General features: G+C 45.9%; 1 protein-coding gene across 2 annotated transcripts in view; it reads left to right on the top strand.

The window, feature by feature from the left end:
* Positions 1-16,080, top strand: part of GSG1L (GSG1 like) — a 278,648-nt gene that overhangs the window by 110,025 nt on the left and 152,543 nt on the right. The gene's annotated exons all lie outside the window — the stretch shown is intronic.

Raw genomic sequence — 16,080 nt, 5'->3', positions numbered from 1 at the left:
GCCATTGCACCTGGCCTATCTCCTAAATACCTTTTGCATTGGTGCGTCTTCTCTATCTCCACTGCCACAGCCCCTTTCTGCTTCTCATCACATCTTTCCCGCCATGACAATAATCTCTCAGTTGGCCTCCCAGACTCCAGTCTGTGCTGCTTAAAATCCATTCCTCAATGCTCATCAACACACCTAATGGAAAACTATAGAGCAACGAAAATGAACAATGTACAGCCAGGCATGGTGGCTCATACCTGTAATCCTAGTGCTCTGGGAGGCCAAGGTGGGAAGATCGCTTGAAGCCAGAAATTTGAGACCAGGCTGGGCAAAACAGCAAGACCCCATCTCTATGAAAAATTTATAAATTAGCCCAGTGTGGTGGCACCCACCTGTACTCCCAGCTACTTGTGAGGTTGAGGCAGGAGGATCACTTGAGCCCAGGAGGTAGAGGTTGCAGTGAGCTGTAATCATGCTGCAATCCAGGCTGGATGACATAGTGAGACTCTGTTTCTAAAAGAAAAAGAAAAGAAAAAAACAAATACGACTGCTCACAACATGGATGTTAGGTAAAAGAAGCTGCATTCAAAAGAATACATTCCATATGATTGCATTCCTGCAAAACCGGAAAATGCAGAAGCCCTGTCTGTATTGTTAGAAGTCGGGTCAGCGGTTGCCCTTGCAGAGAAGGTGTAACTGAAAGGGAACTTGCGGAGGGCTTGGCAGCTGGCAGCATTATGTTTCTTGATCTGAGTGCTAATTATGTGTATATGTTCAGTTTAAAGGAAGTTCACCAAGCTGCACGCTTAGGATATATGCAGTTTTCTGTATGCGTGTTGTATACTTTGCTAAAAAGGAAAGAAAAGGGTTTCCTATGCTGAATTTCAAATTATCTTTCTAAAATGAAAATCCAGTTACATCAGGGCCCTGCTGAAAACCTTTGCATGGCTCTCAAACATACACAGGACATTTTAACCTGGTATTTATGGCCCAGCACGGTCTAGTTCTTGTCTGCCTTTTCAATCCCTGCCTCCTACAGTCCCTTATGTGAATCCTGTGCTCCAGTCCTGATGCTCTGCACACATCCATTTCCCCCAAACTATCCATCACCTCTCATGCCTCTGTGCCTTTGCATGTGCTGTTCCCTCTGCCTGACTTGCCTTTACCACCTCGTTTGCTTTGCAAACTTATATTCATCCTTCAAAACCCAGCTTAGAAATGACCTTTTGTGAAAAGCTATCCCTAAACCCCCAGAGAAACCTACTTACAGAGACTGGTCCTCTGAGCACTGATCCCGCTGTGTTGTGGTGATCTCCTCCAGCAGGCTGGACACTCCCTCAACACAAGCACTGCATCTTGTCTTTGTGGTGCCTGTGTTCCCGACGGGGCTGCACAGAGCAAGAATTTAGTAAAGGTTTGTTGAATAAATGAATGGATGAATGAATGAGTGAATGAATTGGGGCCAGGTTATAGATAGTGGGTGGCCCATTTGGGCTTAGAAACCTGGATCTGACTCCTGAAGCTGTGATCTCCTCTGATCCACCTGGGTTGAACTGTATTTTAAGTCATCCCTGCTCCCTGCTCCTGTTTCTTGGTGCCCTGGGATTTCTGGCAGCCACCAGCCAGCAATTTTTGTGAAGCAATCTCCAAAGCTTGTAGGTTTCATTTGTTTAATATTTCAGGGATGTGTAACAATGTGGTTGGCTCCATGGTCACACTCTTGAGTCTTGCGTGAGTCATTTCTCACTTCAGTTCCTATAATAGTCTCTTGTTGGTTCCCTCAACCTCTCTGTTCTCCGCCTGAAATCGATTTACAATTCTGCTGCTCACTTAATTTATTTAGTGCATTTTATTGATTTATGTCATAGAACGGAAACGTGCATAGATCAGAGCACGCTGAGCAGAGAGGGGAGCCCCTCTCCACAGCTGCTTCCACAGCTGCCCAAACTGACATCTGAGCTAAAAACAGGTCAACCTGCTGGCTGCAGCCGGAATACGCCAGGTGGCTAGAGCATCTTTTTGCCTGAGAGTTAATCAATGCTCTTTACACCCCTGGCTGTCTGGGGAACCCTCCATCAACCTTCATGAGCCAACCCAAAGGTCCTGCCTCCACAAAGCCCTCCCTCATCCCCAGACTGCATCAATTACTCTCACTCGATGCTCCCGAGGGACTGGGTACCTCCTGGTGGTCCAGGGCCCAGAAACATGGAAGCTGTGATTCTTTCCATTTCAAAGAGACAGACATTTCAAGACACAGAAAGGCAGGATACTGGTCACACTCCATTACTCCTTCTCACCTACCATTCCCAGATAGTATGGAGATAATACTCCCAGCCCTGAGACCCAGGTTGGGAACTGTCCACCATCTGAATGGCCCTGCTCCATCGTGGAGCTCTAGAATCTTCCTATGATGCCTGGCCATTGTCAGTCAACTCACAGCAGAGGCTGGCTCACCTGATGCCAGTTAATTCTCGGAGGCAGGGCAGACTGCAACCTCACTTTCAGGAGTGGGCTGCAGTGACCTTCGTCCACCTTGCCTTGGGCCAGCCGTCAGTATCCCTTGATGCCAGGGTGTGTGTCAGGAAATAAGGCAGGGAGGAGAACCATCCCTAACCTCGCTCTGTTCTTGAAGAGCTCATCTTCTAGTGGGAAGGCAGATGAGGGGATCCAGAGTCACAATCCGTGAGGGGAGACAGAGGGCTGTGGTGTGATGGCAGTCTAGGAAGATTGAGTGGAGGAGCGCCATGTTGGAAGCGTCTCGAAGACAGAGTGCAATTCCTTCTCGTGCATGAGGGGTGTCAGAGGAAGTCCCAGTAGAATGAACAGCCTGTGCAAAAGGCGACACTGAGTATCTCAGTGCTGGGAACCTGGCAGGTGCTCAGTGGACATAGCTAAGTGACTGAAGGGTGGAAGGAAGGGAGAGCCCAGAGAGGTCAACTGCCTTGCTCAAGGTCACACAGCAGGTTTAGGTCAGAGTCAGGCTCAGCCTCTAGGCTTCCCAGGTTTTCAAGCCTACCCTGCTACCCACCCTTCCTTCCCAGCCATCCCTCGAGACGCATTTGCTTGAGAAACACACCTGGCCCTCCCACCTCCTTAATTCTGAAGTGCTGGTTCTGCCACTTTCTTTTCTGAATTTCTGGATTCCTCTAATTATATGCTCTTATTAAAGGTGATTAAATCCCTAAGCCTGGTGGAAGATTGCTCCTGGAGATCACAACGGCTAATAATTGCTTTAGTTGCTCTAATTCCAATTATTCAAGATTATCTTTCCAGGTAATTAGGTATTTGGGCAGTCTTGCCTGCTCGCTCTTCCACAGAGCATCATATTAACCCCAAACGGTGACCAGCCTTCATGTTTTGTAATTGGAAACAGTTTCTCCATGGCAAATAGACTCTGTTAAGGGTAAACAGCAGTAATTTAAATTTCTAAATGGCTCTGTGGTCTTAGCATGCTTTGCTATGAGAAATGACAATGTAACTCGAAGGCTCACAATTTGTACTGATCTATGATGGCGTAGGGTTGGGCAGTGAACATCCTGTATGAGGGGCCCAGGGATTCACAGATAGGGTTAAAAAAGACAACATCATCATACATGTCTATACTTGCACCTCATTGCTAAACCACACTGCCTGTGTTATGCTGGAAATCTGGAACACTATTTTGTCATGTTTCCTTTTTGTTTGTTTGTTTGTTTGTTTTTGAGACGGAGTCTCACTCTGTCGCCCAGGCTGGAGTGCAGTGGCGCAATCTCGGCTCACTGCAAGCTCTGCCTCCCGGGTTCATGCCATTTGCCTGTCTCAGCCTCCCGAGTAGCTGGGACTACAGGCGCCCGCCACCGCACCCAGCTAATTTTTTGTATTTTTAGTAGAGACGGGGTTTCATCGTGTTAGCCAGGATGGTCTCGATCTCCTGACCTCGTGATCTGCCCGCCTCAGCCTCCCAAAGTGCTGGGATTACAGGCGTGAGCCACCGCGCCGGCCTGTCATGTTTCCTTTTTATTTTTTAGAGATGGGGTCTCACTCTATCGTCCAGGCTGGAGTGCAGTGGTGCAATCGTAGCTCACTGTAACCTCGAACTTCTGGGCCCAAGCAATCCTCCCGCCTCAGCCTCCCAAGTAGCTGGGACTATAGGCTTGCGCCACCACACTTGGTTACTGTCTTGAGAAATTCTTAATAATCTTTCAACGAAGGGCTGTTCATTTTCATTTCACGCTGCCTTCCCAATTTCGGCCGTGTGCCATACCCGCCTCCCATACCACTGCTCATTTACTATTTCTGTTCACATTCATTCACTGAAAAAGTCTAATTATTTTAGTCTCATCCTGAGCAGTAATATCTGTCAACTCATAGTTTTAGTATGCCAGTTTATTTTTTCAGGATGCTTTCAAATTAATAATAATAATGATGATAGAGTAGTGGCGGTGGCTCATGCCTGTAATCCAGCACTTTGGGAGGCCAAGGTGGGAGGATTGCTTGAGCCCAGGAGTTAGAGACCAGCCTTGGCAGCATAACAAGACCCCTGTCTCTAAAAAAATAAAAAATTAGCTGGGCATGGTGGCACGTGCCTGTAGTCCCAGATACTTGGAAGGCTGAGGTGGGAGGATCACTTGAGCCTGGGAGGTAGAGGCTGTAGTGAGCCATGATTGAGCCACCACATTCCAGTCTGGGTAACAGAATGAGACCTTCTCTCAAAATAATAATAATAATAATAATAATAGATCAGGTGCGGTGGTTCACACCAGTAATCCCAGCACTTTGGGAGGCCGAGGCAGGCGGATCATGAGATCAGGAGATTGAGACCATCCTGGCTAACACGATGAAACCCCGTCTCTACTAAAAATACAAAAAATTAGCCGGGTGCGGTGGTGGGTGCCTGTAGTCCCAGCTACTCGGGAGGCTGAGACAGGCGAATGGCGTGAACCTGGGAGGTGAAGCTTGCAATGAGCCAAGATCGAGCCATTGCACTCTAGCCTGGGCAACTGAGCGAGACTCCATCTCAAAAAAAAAAAAAAAAAAAAAAAAAGAAGAAGTTCAAGACCAGCCTGGCCAACATGGTGGAATCACATCTCTACTAAAAATACAAAAATTAGCTGGGCGTGGTGGTGGGTGCCTGTAATCCCAGCCACTTGGGAGGCCGAGGCAGGAGAATCATTTGAACTTGGGAAGTGGAGGTTGAAGTGAGCCAATATCACGCCACTGCACTCCAGCCTGGACAACAGAGCGTAATAAGTATTCAAAGTAATAAGAATAAGAATAAGAATAAGAATACCAAAACCTTATTTCTGTTTTAGCAACATGCCAGGCCCACTTGATTCCCCAACAACTTGAAGAGGTTGTGCTGCTGTTACACTAGGTTATGGATGAGGAAACTGAGGCCCAGGTAGTTTACATCATCTTTCCCAACCAAGATCATGTGAGTTGTAAGTGGCAGAGGTGGCTCTGAACCTGGGTAGGGGCTGCAGAGTCCTAGCCTTTGCCATTTAATTCCTGTCCCCAGGTGAACTAATAACATAGAAAAGACTGCCCCAGCAAGGGGGGTAAGGAGTGAAATCCAGTGAAAGGAAAGGGCGAGGTAAGTGTTGGCCAGGTAGGGCTGGGGAGGAATCTTTATTCCTCCCCTTTGGCCGTCACACCACGGGGGTGACACTTGTGATTCTCTGAGGCCCTCCAGTCTCAGGCACCTCCTTCTGCTTTCTTCTTCTTGTGCTTCTAGTTCCAGGAAAATAGTCTGACACTTGTGCATGGAATGTCAGAGTGCAAAGGGCTCCGAGAGCCGGTCCCACTTGCTCCATTTAACAGATGAGGAAATTGAGGCCCAGAGATAAAACTCTTTGTGGCTGCCATGGACTGAGCATATGAAGTATGCCTCCTGCATACCGGTCCTTAAGAAATAGGGTCCTGTCTCTGGGGCAACTCCCTTAGCCCGACCCTGACATATACAGTAAGCACTCACTGAGCATACTCATCCCTTTCATGCATGTTATCACACAACCCACAGAGAACTTTTCTTTCTTTCTTTCTTTCTTTCTTTCTTTTCTTTCTTTCTTTCTTTCTTTCTTTCTTTCTTTCTTTCTTTCTTTCTTTCTTTCTTTCTTTCTTTTTCTTTCTTTCTCTCCTCCTCCTCCTTCTTCTTTCTTCTCCTTTTTTCAGATCAGGAAGCTGTGCTCAGAGAGGTTAAGAAACATTAGCCAGGCGTAGTGGTACATACCTGTAGTCCTAGCTACTCGAGAGGCTGAGGCAGGAGGATGGCTTGAGCCAGGGAGGTGGAGACTGCAGTGAGCTGTGACTGCACCACTGCACTCCAGCCTGAGTGACAGAGCAAGACTCTGTCTCAAAACAAAACAAAACAAAAACGAAACTTGCTCCAGGTCAGTAGCAGGGCTTGGATTTAGATGCAGGGCTTTGAGAGCCAGGCTCTGGGTTCAGATTCCAGCTCTGGCTCTCTAGCGGTGGGGCCTCAGGCGTGCTGTTGATCCTTTTAGTGACTCCATTTCTTCATCTGTAAAATAGGGATAACGGTGTCCACTTTGTGGGATTCTTCTGAGAATCAAGTGGGATGATCCATGTGAGGAGTTAGCACCGCGTCTGGCTCAAACTCCAGCTTGAATATCCTGTCAGATTTCCCCCATCTCTTCAGTGTGGCCCAGCCAGCTGGAAGGCTAACTTGGAATAACTCAGTTTGCGTTTATTTCTACTCAGCTAAAACATTCAACTAAGCTTTATAGAATAACGCACAGAATTCCATTCACAGCCTGATACTCTCATACCCCTTGCTTCATTTAATTCTTTCTTTCTTTCTTTCTTTCTTTTTTTTTTTGAGACAGAGTCTTGCTCTGTGGCCCAGGCTGGAGTGCAATGGCACAATCTCGGCTCACTGCAACCTCTGTCTCCTGGGCTCAAGCGATCCTTTTGCCTCAGCCTCCTGAGTAGCTGGGATTACAGGTGCCCGCCACCACACCCGGCTAATTTTTGTATTTTTAGTAGAGGCAGGGTTTCGCCATGTTGCCCAGGCTGGTCTCGAATTCCTGACTTCAAGTGATCTGCCCACCTTGGCCTCCCAAAGTGTTGGGATTACAGGCGTGAGCCACCGCGACTGACCTCATTTAATTCTTTCGACAGCTCTTTGGGGTAGGTACTGTGATCTCTGCTTTACACCAGAGAGGCCAGGCAGCTGACTCAGAGAAGTTGAGCCACTTGCCTGAAGTTACACAGCAAAGTGACGTATCCCGTCAGTCCTGTGCTATTTCGGCCACACCTCATGGGTCTTTTCACCCTGCCTGGTGCCTCCTGGTTCCTCTTCCACTGCTCAGGCCCAGGAATTTCTTTGGTCTGCTTTGCTGTGTGTTCTGACCTGGCGGGGAGGCCCCTTGGCTCACAGCTGTCAGGGCATGCGTGGAGCAGGAGGGAGGCAGCAGCTGAGGGGACCCGAGTTACCCTCTGCTCTTCAGGCATCCCATCTGCTGGCTCCTGTGGCCTCATCATTTGCAGCCATCTGTCAGGCTCCCTGGAGATGCTGCAAAGCCTGAGATGTAACACAGAACCTCCAAATGTGCCACCTTCAGCCTGCACGGGGAGCAGAGAGGCCCATGCCCCTGAGACCCCTACCTACGCCTTGAAGCCACCAGGAACTGGAAACTCAAGAGAGAGGTCCTTGCAGAGGAACTGTTCCCAGAGGGCTGGAGCCCCCTCTCCCATTGGCTGCCCGGCAATTGGCTCCGCAGAACCGGCTGGGGTTTACTTTGCTCAGACGTCTGCTTGAAATTTCGTTTTGGATTTAAAAAGTCCTCTGTCTCTTGGCGGGGATGCCCTGGCCCCTGCTTGTCTGCAGAATCTCTGGCCTCCTGGGCTTCTGATCTTCCGCTCGCGTTTGCCAAAGGCAGAGAAAGGGTCCCATGTGGGACTGGGGGCTTCTGGAGCAGGGGGAGGGGCTAGTGATTTCTCCAAAGCCGGTTTCTGTCTGGTTGATCTTGTCACACATGCCTCTCCCTGGCCCATCTCTGGCGGTGAGGGCAGAGGTTGTCAGTTTTATTCATTAGTTTTACATTAAAGAAATTTCTGATAGCAGCTTTTTTGAGATGTAATTCACTTCCATTCAATTTGCCTGTTTAAAGTGTACAATTCAGTGGTTTTTAGTGTATTCACAGAGTTGTGCAATCATCACTATTAATTTTAGAGCACTTTCATCATCCTGAAAAGGAACCCCATTTACTTGAGCACTTACCCCTCAATCCTCCCACCTCCTAGAGACGGAGGCAATCACTGATCTTTTTTTTTTTTTTTTTTTTGAGACAGGGTCTCCCTCTGTCACCCAGGCTGGACTGCAGTGGCACAATCATAGCTCACTGCAGCCTCCACCTCCTGGGCTCAAGTGCTCCTCCCAGCTCAGCCTCCCGAGTATCTGAGACTACAGGTACACGCCACCATGCCCGTCTAATTTTGTTTTATTTTTTGTAGAGATGAGGTCTCACTGTGTTGCCCAGGTCGGTCTTGAATTTCTGGACTCAAGTGATCCTCTTGCCTGGGACTCCTAGAGTGCTAGGATTACAGGTGTGAGCCACCATACCTGGCCCTGATCTGCTTTCTAGCTCTACAGATTTGCTAATTATAGGCACATAAAAACGAAGGCATAGAATATGTGGACTTTTGTGACTGGCTTCTTTCCCTTTAGCATAATGTTTGCAAGGTTCATTCATATTGTGGTGGGTGTCAGTACTTCACGTCTTCCTTTTTTTTTTTTTGAGGCAGAGTCTCACTCTGTCGCCCAGGCTGGAGTGCAGTGGCGTGATCTCGGCTCACTGCAACCTCCACCTCCTGGGTTCAAGCAATTCTCCTGCCTCAGCCTCCCGAGTAGCTGGGATTATGGGTACATGCCACCACACCCAGCTAATTTTTGTGTTTTTAGTAGAGACAGGGTTTTGCCATGTTGGCCAGGCTGGTCTCAAACTCCTGACCTCAGGTGATCTTCCCGCCTCAGCCTCCCAAAGTGCTGGGATTACAGGAGTGAGCCACCACACCTGGCCCATTCCTTCCTTTTTATTGCAAAATAATATTGCATTGTATGGGTAGACTACATTTTCTTGATCTATTCATGATTTATTTATTTATTTTTAAAACCTTTTTAAAATTGGGAAATTAGCATAATGCAGCAAGGTGCATAACATATACATATATAGCCTGACAAATTATTGTAAGGCAAAAACTTTATTACAGCTAAGGTCAAGAAATGGGTCATTGTCAGACTCCCAGAAGCCCCTGTACCCCTTCCTGGCCACTACCAAATCCCTTTCCCCAGGGGAGGGTCATCACTGCCTTGCTTCACTTTCTAACAAGGGTTGCCAAACTATGGCCTGTTGTATTTTTTTGTAAATAAAGTTTTATCAGAACACAGCAACTCCCACTCCTTTACGTATGGTCTGTGGCTGAGACCATCTGTCTTGCACAACATAAAATATTTACTGTCTGTCCCTTTATAGAAAATATTAGCTGGCTGGGCATGGTGGCTCACACCTGTAATCCTAGCACTTTGGGAGGCAAAGACGGATGGATGATTGAGGCCAGGAGTTTGAGACCATCCTGGCCAACATGACAAAACCCTGTCTCTACTAAAAATGCAAAAAATTAGCTGGGTGTGGTGGTGCGCACCTGTAGTTCCAGCTACTTGAGAGGCTGAGGCATAAGAATAGCTTGAACCCTGGAGGCAGAGGTTGCAGTGAGTCGAGATTGTACCATTCCACTTCAGCCTGGGTGACAGAGCAAGACTCTGCCTCAAAAAAAAAAAAAAAAAAAGAAACAAAGAAAAAGAAAATGTTAGCTGATCTCACCTTATGGTTTTACCAAGTATATAGATTTATTTGTTTTCGAATTTTTTGCCTAAATGTGATCAGTGTACTTTTTTGTGTCTGGTTTCTTCTGCTTGACATTATGTTGATCATGTAACTGTAGTTTATTTCTTTTCATTGTTATGTAATATTCTGCTGTATTGCTACACCACCTTCTATTTGTTCATTCTATTCTTAATGGATATTTGGGTCATTTTCAGTTTTTATTATGAACAATGCCACTGGTTCTTCAAGTGTGATTCTCAAACTGGCAGAATCAGCATCACCTGGGAGCTTGTTAGAAATGCAAATTTTGGCTGGGTGCAGTGACTCATGCCTGTAATCCCAGCACTTCGGGAGGCCAAGACAGGAGGATCACTTGAGGCCAGGAGTTTGAGGCTGTAGTGAGCTATGATCATGCCAGTGCACTCTAGCCTGGGTGACAGAGTGAGACCCTGTCTCAAAAACAAACAAACAAACAAACAAAACCACTCTGCAAATTCTCAAGTCCTACTACAGACCTCCTGAACTAGAAGCAGTGGACCCTGCAATTTGTGTTTCATAAGCCCTGTGGGTGATTTTGATGCATACTCCAGTCTGAGAACCACTGATTTCGCATCTACCCAGATGTGGAATTCCTGGGTTGACTTAGTGTATCTTCAACATTATTAAGTTTTCTATCCCATTTTGCAAAGTGTGTGTACCAGTTTACACCCCCACTAGTAGGCTATGAAAATTCCCATCTCTCTATCCTTGACAATACTTGGCATTCATCAGATTTATAAATTTTGCCAATCTGGTGGGTGAGAAATGGTATCACATTGTGATTTCCAATTTACATTTCCCTGATTACTAATGAGGTTGAACATCTTTTTGTGTTTATGGCTATTTGGAATTTCTCTTGCATGAAGTGCCTGTTTGCATCTTTTGCCAGCGTTTCTATTAGATTGTCTTTTTCTTACTGATTTATAGGAGTCTTTTTTACACACGATAATCTTTGTTGCTTGTATATGTTGCAAATATCTTTTCCCACTCTGTGGCTTGCCTTTTCTCAGATGTCTTTTAAGAAGTTCTCATTTTTGGCCAGGTGCGATGGCTCACGTCTATAATCCTAGCACTTTGGGAGGCCGAGGCAGGTGGATTACCTGAGGTCAGGAGTTTGAGACCAACCTGGCCAACATGGTGAAACTCCATCTCTACCAAAAATATAAAAATTAGCTGGATGTGGTGGCCAGCATCTGTAGTCCCAGCTACTTGGGAGGCTGAGGTGGGAGTATCACTTGAACTCGGGAGGCAGAGGTTGCCGTGAGCCGAGATTGTGCCACTGCACTCCAGCCTGGGGAATAGAGCAAGACTCAGTCTCAAAAAAAAAAAAAAAAAAAAGAAGTTTTAATTTTTATGATGGTAAAATATATAACATAAAATTTACCATTTTAACCATTTTTAAGTGTACAGTTCAGTGGCATTAAATACATCCACATTCTCTGCAACCATCATCACCATTTACCTCCAGAACTTCTTCATCTTCCCAAACTGAAACTCTGTAGTCATTAAGCACTCACTTCCCATCTGCCTCTCCTTCCAGCCTCTGGCAATCACCATTCTACTTCCTATCTCTATGAATTTGACTACTTTGGGTACCTCATCTAAGTGGAATCACCAGTATTTGCGTGTCTGGTTTATTTCATGAAACATAATGTCTTCAAGGTTCATTTCTGGTGCAGCATGTGTGAGAATTCCATTTCTTCATAAGGCTAATATGCCATCGCATGGATGTAACACACCTGGTTTATCCATTTGTCTGTTGAGGGACAGGTGGGTTGTTTCTGTCTGTTGGCTGTTGTGAATAATGCTGCTGTGATCATGGGTGTAGGGACTCTGTTTGAGTCCCTGCTTTCAATTTGTGAGGTATATATTCAGAACTAGAATTGCTGGATCATATGGTAATTCTATGCTGACTTGTTTGAGGAACTGTCCTACTGTTTTCCATAGTAGCTGCACCATTTTACATTTCCACCAGCAATGCACAAGCGTTCTGTTTTCTCCACATCCTGGCCAACACTTGTTAGTTTTTTTCTTTTTTCTTTTATTCTTTCATTTATTATTATTATTATTATTTTGAGATGGAGTGTTGCTTTGTTGCCCAGGCTGGAGTACAGTGGCGTGATCTCGGCTCACTGTGACCTCTGCCTCCCAGGTTCAAGCGATTCTCCTGTCTCAGCTTCCCGAGTAGCTGGGATTACAGGCACATGCCACCATGCCCAGCTAATTTTTGTATTTTTAGTAAAGATGGGGTTTCACCATGTTCGCCAGGCTGGTCTCGAACTCCTGACCTCAGGTGATCCACCTGCCTTGGCCTCCCAAAATGCTGGGATTACAGGTGTGAGCCACCACACCCGGGCTCTCTTTTCTTTTCTGGTAGGAGCCATCCTAATGGGTGTGAGGTGGCATCTCATGGTGGTTTTGATTTGCATTTCCCTGATGACTGGTGATGTGAACCATCTTCTCATGTACTCATTGGCCATTTGTATGTCTTCTTTGGAGAAATGCCTATTTAAGTCTTTTGCCTATTAAAAAAATTCTTTTTATTTCCATAGGTTATTGGGGAACAACAGGTGGTGTTTGGTTACATGAATAAGATCTTTAGTGTGATGTGTGAGATTTTGGTGCACCCATCACCTGAGCAGTATACACTGCACCCAATTTATAGAATCACTTGAACCCCGGGAGGCGGAGGTTGCAGTGAGCCAAGATCATGCCATTGCACTCCAGCCTGGGCAACAAGAGCGAAACTCCAAAAAAAAAAAAAAAAATACACAATGGGCTTTTATCCCTCACCCCCTTCCCACCCTTTCTCCTTGATTCCCCAAAGCCCATTGTGTCTTTTTTTTTTGGAGTTTCACTCTTGTTGCCCTGGCTGGAGTGCAATGGCATGATCTCGGCTCATTGCAACCTCTGCCTCCCGGGGTTCAAGTGATTCTCCTGCCTCAGCCTCCTGAGTAGCTGGGATTATAGGCACCTGCCACCATGCCGAGCTAATTTTTTGTATTTTCAGTAGTGACGGGGTTTAGCCATGTTGGCCAGGCTGTTCTTGAACTCCTGAACTCAGGTGATCCACCCGCCTTGATCTCCTAAAGTGTTGGGATTACAGGCATGAGCCACTGCGCCCAGCCCATTGTGTCATTCTTATGCCTTTGCATCCTCATAGCTTAGTCTTTTGCCCATTTTTGAATCAGTGTTTGTTTTTTTGTTGGTGGTAAGTTACAGGAGGAGTCTTTATATATTCTGGATATTAACACCTTATCAGATATCTCTGATTCGCAGATATTTTTTCTCCTTGCATGGGTTGCCTTTTCACTGTCTTGATATTATCCTTTGATGCAGAAGTTTTAATTTTGATGTTGTTCAGTTTATCTGTTTTTTTCCTTTGATGCCTGTGCTTTTGGTTTTATACCCAAGGAACTGTTGGCAAATCCAATGTCATGAAGTTTTTCTCCTGTTTTCTACTAAGAGTTTTATTGTTTTAGCTCTTCTGTTTAGGTCTCTGATCCATATTGAGTTAATTTTTGTAGATGGTTTAAGGTAAATATCCAAAGAAATACTTAATTTTAAAGCAGCTAAATTTATCCATCCTTCTCTTTAGGATTAATGCTTTCTTTGGCCTATTTATTTTTTATTTTTATTTTATTTTATTTTGTTTTATTATTATTATACTTTAAGTTTTAGGGTACATGCGCACAATGTGCAGGTTAGTTACATCTGCATACATGTGCCATGCTGGTGTGCTGCACCCATCAACTCGTCATTTAGCATTAGGTATATCTCCTAATGCTATCCCTCCCCACTCCCCCCACCCCACAACAGTCCCCAGAGTGTGATGTTCCCCTTCCTGTGTCCATGTGTTCTCATTGTTCAATTCCCACCTATGAGTGAGAATATGCGGTGTTTGGTTTTTTGTTCTTGCGATAGTTTACTGAGAATGATGATTTCCAATTTCATCCATGTCCCTACAAAGGACATGAACTCATCATTTTTTATGGCTGCATAGTATTCCATGGTGTATATGTGCCACATTTTCTTAATCCAGTCTATCATTGTTGGACATTTGAGTTGGTTCCAAGTCTTTGCTATTGTGAATAGAACCGCAGTAAACATATGTGTGCATGTGTCTTTATAGCAGCATGATTTATAGTCTTTTGGGTATATACCCAGTAATGGGATGGCTGGGTCAAATGGTATTTCTAGTTCTAGATCCCTGAGGAATCGCCACACTGACTTCCACAATGGTTGAACTAGTTTACAGTCCCACCAACAGTGTAAAAGTGTTCCTATTTCTCCACATCCTCTCCAGCACCTGTTGTTTCCTGACTTTTTAATGATTGCCATTCTAACTGGTGTGAGATGGTATCTCATTGTGGTTTTGATTTGCATTTCTCTGATGGCCAGTGATGGTGAACATTTTTTCATGTGTTTTTTGGCTGCATTAATGTCTTCTTTTGAGAAGTGTCTGTTCATATCCTTCACCCACTTTTTGATGGGGTTGTTTGTTTTTTTCTTTGGCCTATTTAAAAAGTCTTTCCCAGCCAGGCACAATGGCTTATGCCTGTAATCCCAGCACTTTGGGAGGCCAAGGCAGGAGGATCATTTGAGCCCAGGAGCTCGAGACCAGCCCAGGCAACATAGCCAGGTCTTGTCTCTACTAAAAGTTAAAACAACAACAACAATAAAAAAAATTAGCCTGGCATGGTGGCATGCATGAGGGAAAGAAAACAAATTTTGGTGATGCATGAAGTCTCTGTCATATTCTCTGACATCCTTTCCTCTGTCCCCCAGGCCAGGGGAACTTTCGTATGGCATATGGGGAGAGTGGGGAGAGGTGGCAGCCTGGACTTTCATCTCTTCTTCTAAATATATTACATACAGTGAAAACCGTGGCTTTTGAACTTAAAAGCCCAGACTCTTGTAACTCAGAAGTCCTGTTCTGGTGGCCTGAGCTGCCTCTCTGCTGACCAGTGTGCCATTCTGTCATACAGCAACAGTTACATGTGGGGAAAGACACATTCATGGAAGGGCATGGGAAAAGCTCAGGTCAGGTCTCAAGGTTCATCCCACTGTAGTTAACTTGAGAATTTGGGGGCTGGCCTGGTGGCTCATGCCTAGAATCCCAGTGCTTTGGGAAGCCGAGGCAGGAGGATCACTTGAGGCCAGGAGTTTAAGACCAGCCTGGGCAACATAGTGAAACTCTACCTCTACACAAAATAATATATTTAAAAAAAGCTGGGTGTGGTGGTGCGTGCCTGTGGTCCTAGCTACTCTGGAGGCTAAGGCAAAAGGATGGCTTGAGCTCAGGAGGTCGTGGCTGCAGTGAACTATGATCACACCACTGCACTCCAGCCTGGGTGACGGAGTGAAACCCTGTCTCAAAAAGAAAAAAAAAAAATTCAGCTGGAATGTTTGCTACCCTTGAGCTCACAAACTCTAGTTTCTTTCTTTTTTTGCAGTTGGAATGTCATTATGTGCTTTCAAGTGCTGGGTTCCCCGTTAGTTCCCCAGAGGTCCCCACTGCACAGCAGTGAAGCATCCATCCATCCTCACGGAGGGTCCCAATGCCACAGTCCATGTTTGTTCATGTTGGGAGGCTGGAACACATTCAGAAGGCTCAGAATCTTGGCTCCATTTGGACTTTGGCTCTGCCTTGCCAGTACTTGGACTGCTCTTTGTGGTTTAAGTGATCCTTTTTCTTGCCAGAGGAGTCTGAAACAAAGCAGAATCAGGGACGTTCTGCTCACTTCCTACCACCATGCTTTCGGAATCTTACCTTTGGCTCCAAGCAGCCCATGCATCCTTACCTTCTTACTCTTGTCCTGAACATAACAGAAGAGCTCTTTTCTGCTCTTCCTAGAGGTTTTTGCCAGCTCAGTCCCTCATGGTGGGCACTTGCCTGTCCTGACAATAACCTGATGACCTTCGCTGCTCTGATGTTCACTCTGACCTGCTGCCTGGACAGCTTTTGGAAATCTCCTTCTCCAGCAGGGCATCTGTTCCTGTGGCTCTCAAGGCTCCAACCAGTGTTTCCAGGGACATTTGTCTCAATGGGAACCTTTGGGCAGCCTAGAATTTTGAACTGTTGAGAAGCCAGGGGTCTTTCTCTCTGCTTCTCTGCCTTTTTATTTTTTAATGGAGTCTCGCTCTGTCATCCAGGCTGGAGTGCAGTGGTGTGATCTCGGCTCACTGCAACCCAACCTCCATCTCCAGGTTCAAGTGATTCTCCCGC

Source organism: Gorilla gorilla, chromosome 18 (assembly GCF_029281585.2).
Source record: "Gorilla gorilla gorilla isolate KB3781 chromosome 18, NHGRI_mGorGor1-v2.1_pri, whole genome shotgun sequence".
In the NCBI taxonomy this organism is placed as follows: domain Eukaryota; kingdom Metazoa; phylum Chordata; class Mammalia; order Primates; family Hominidae; genus Gorilla; species Gorilla gorilla.
Note: the sequence above shows the minus strand (reverse complement) of the source record. Positions and strands in the feature narration are given on the sequence as shown.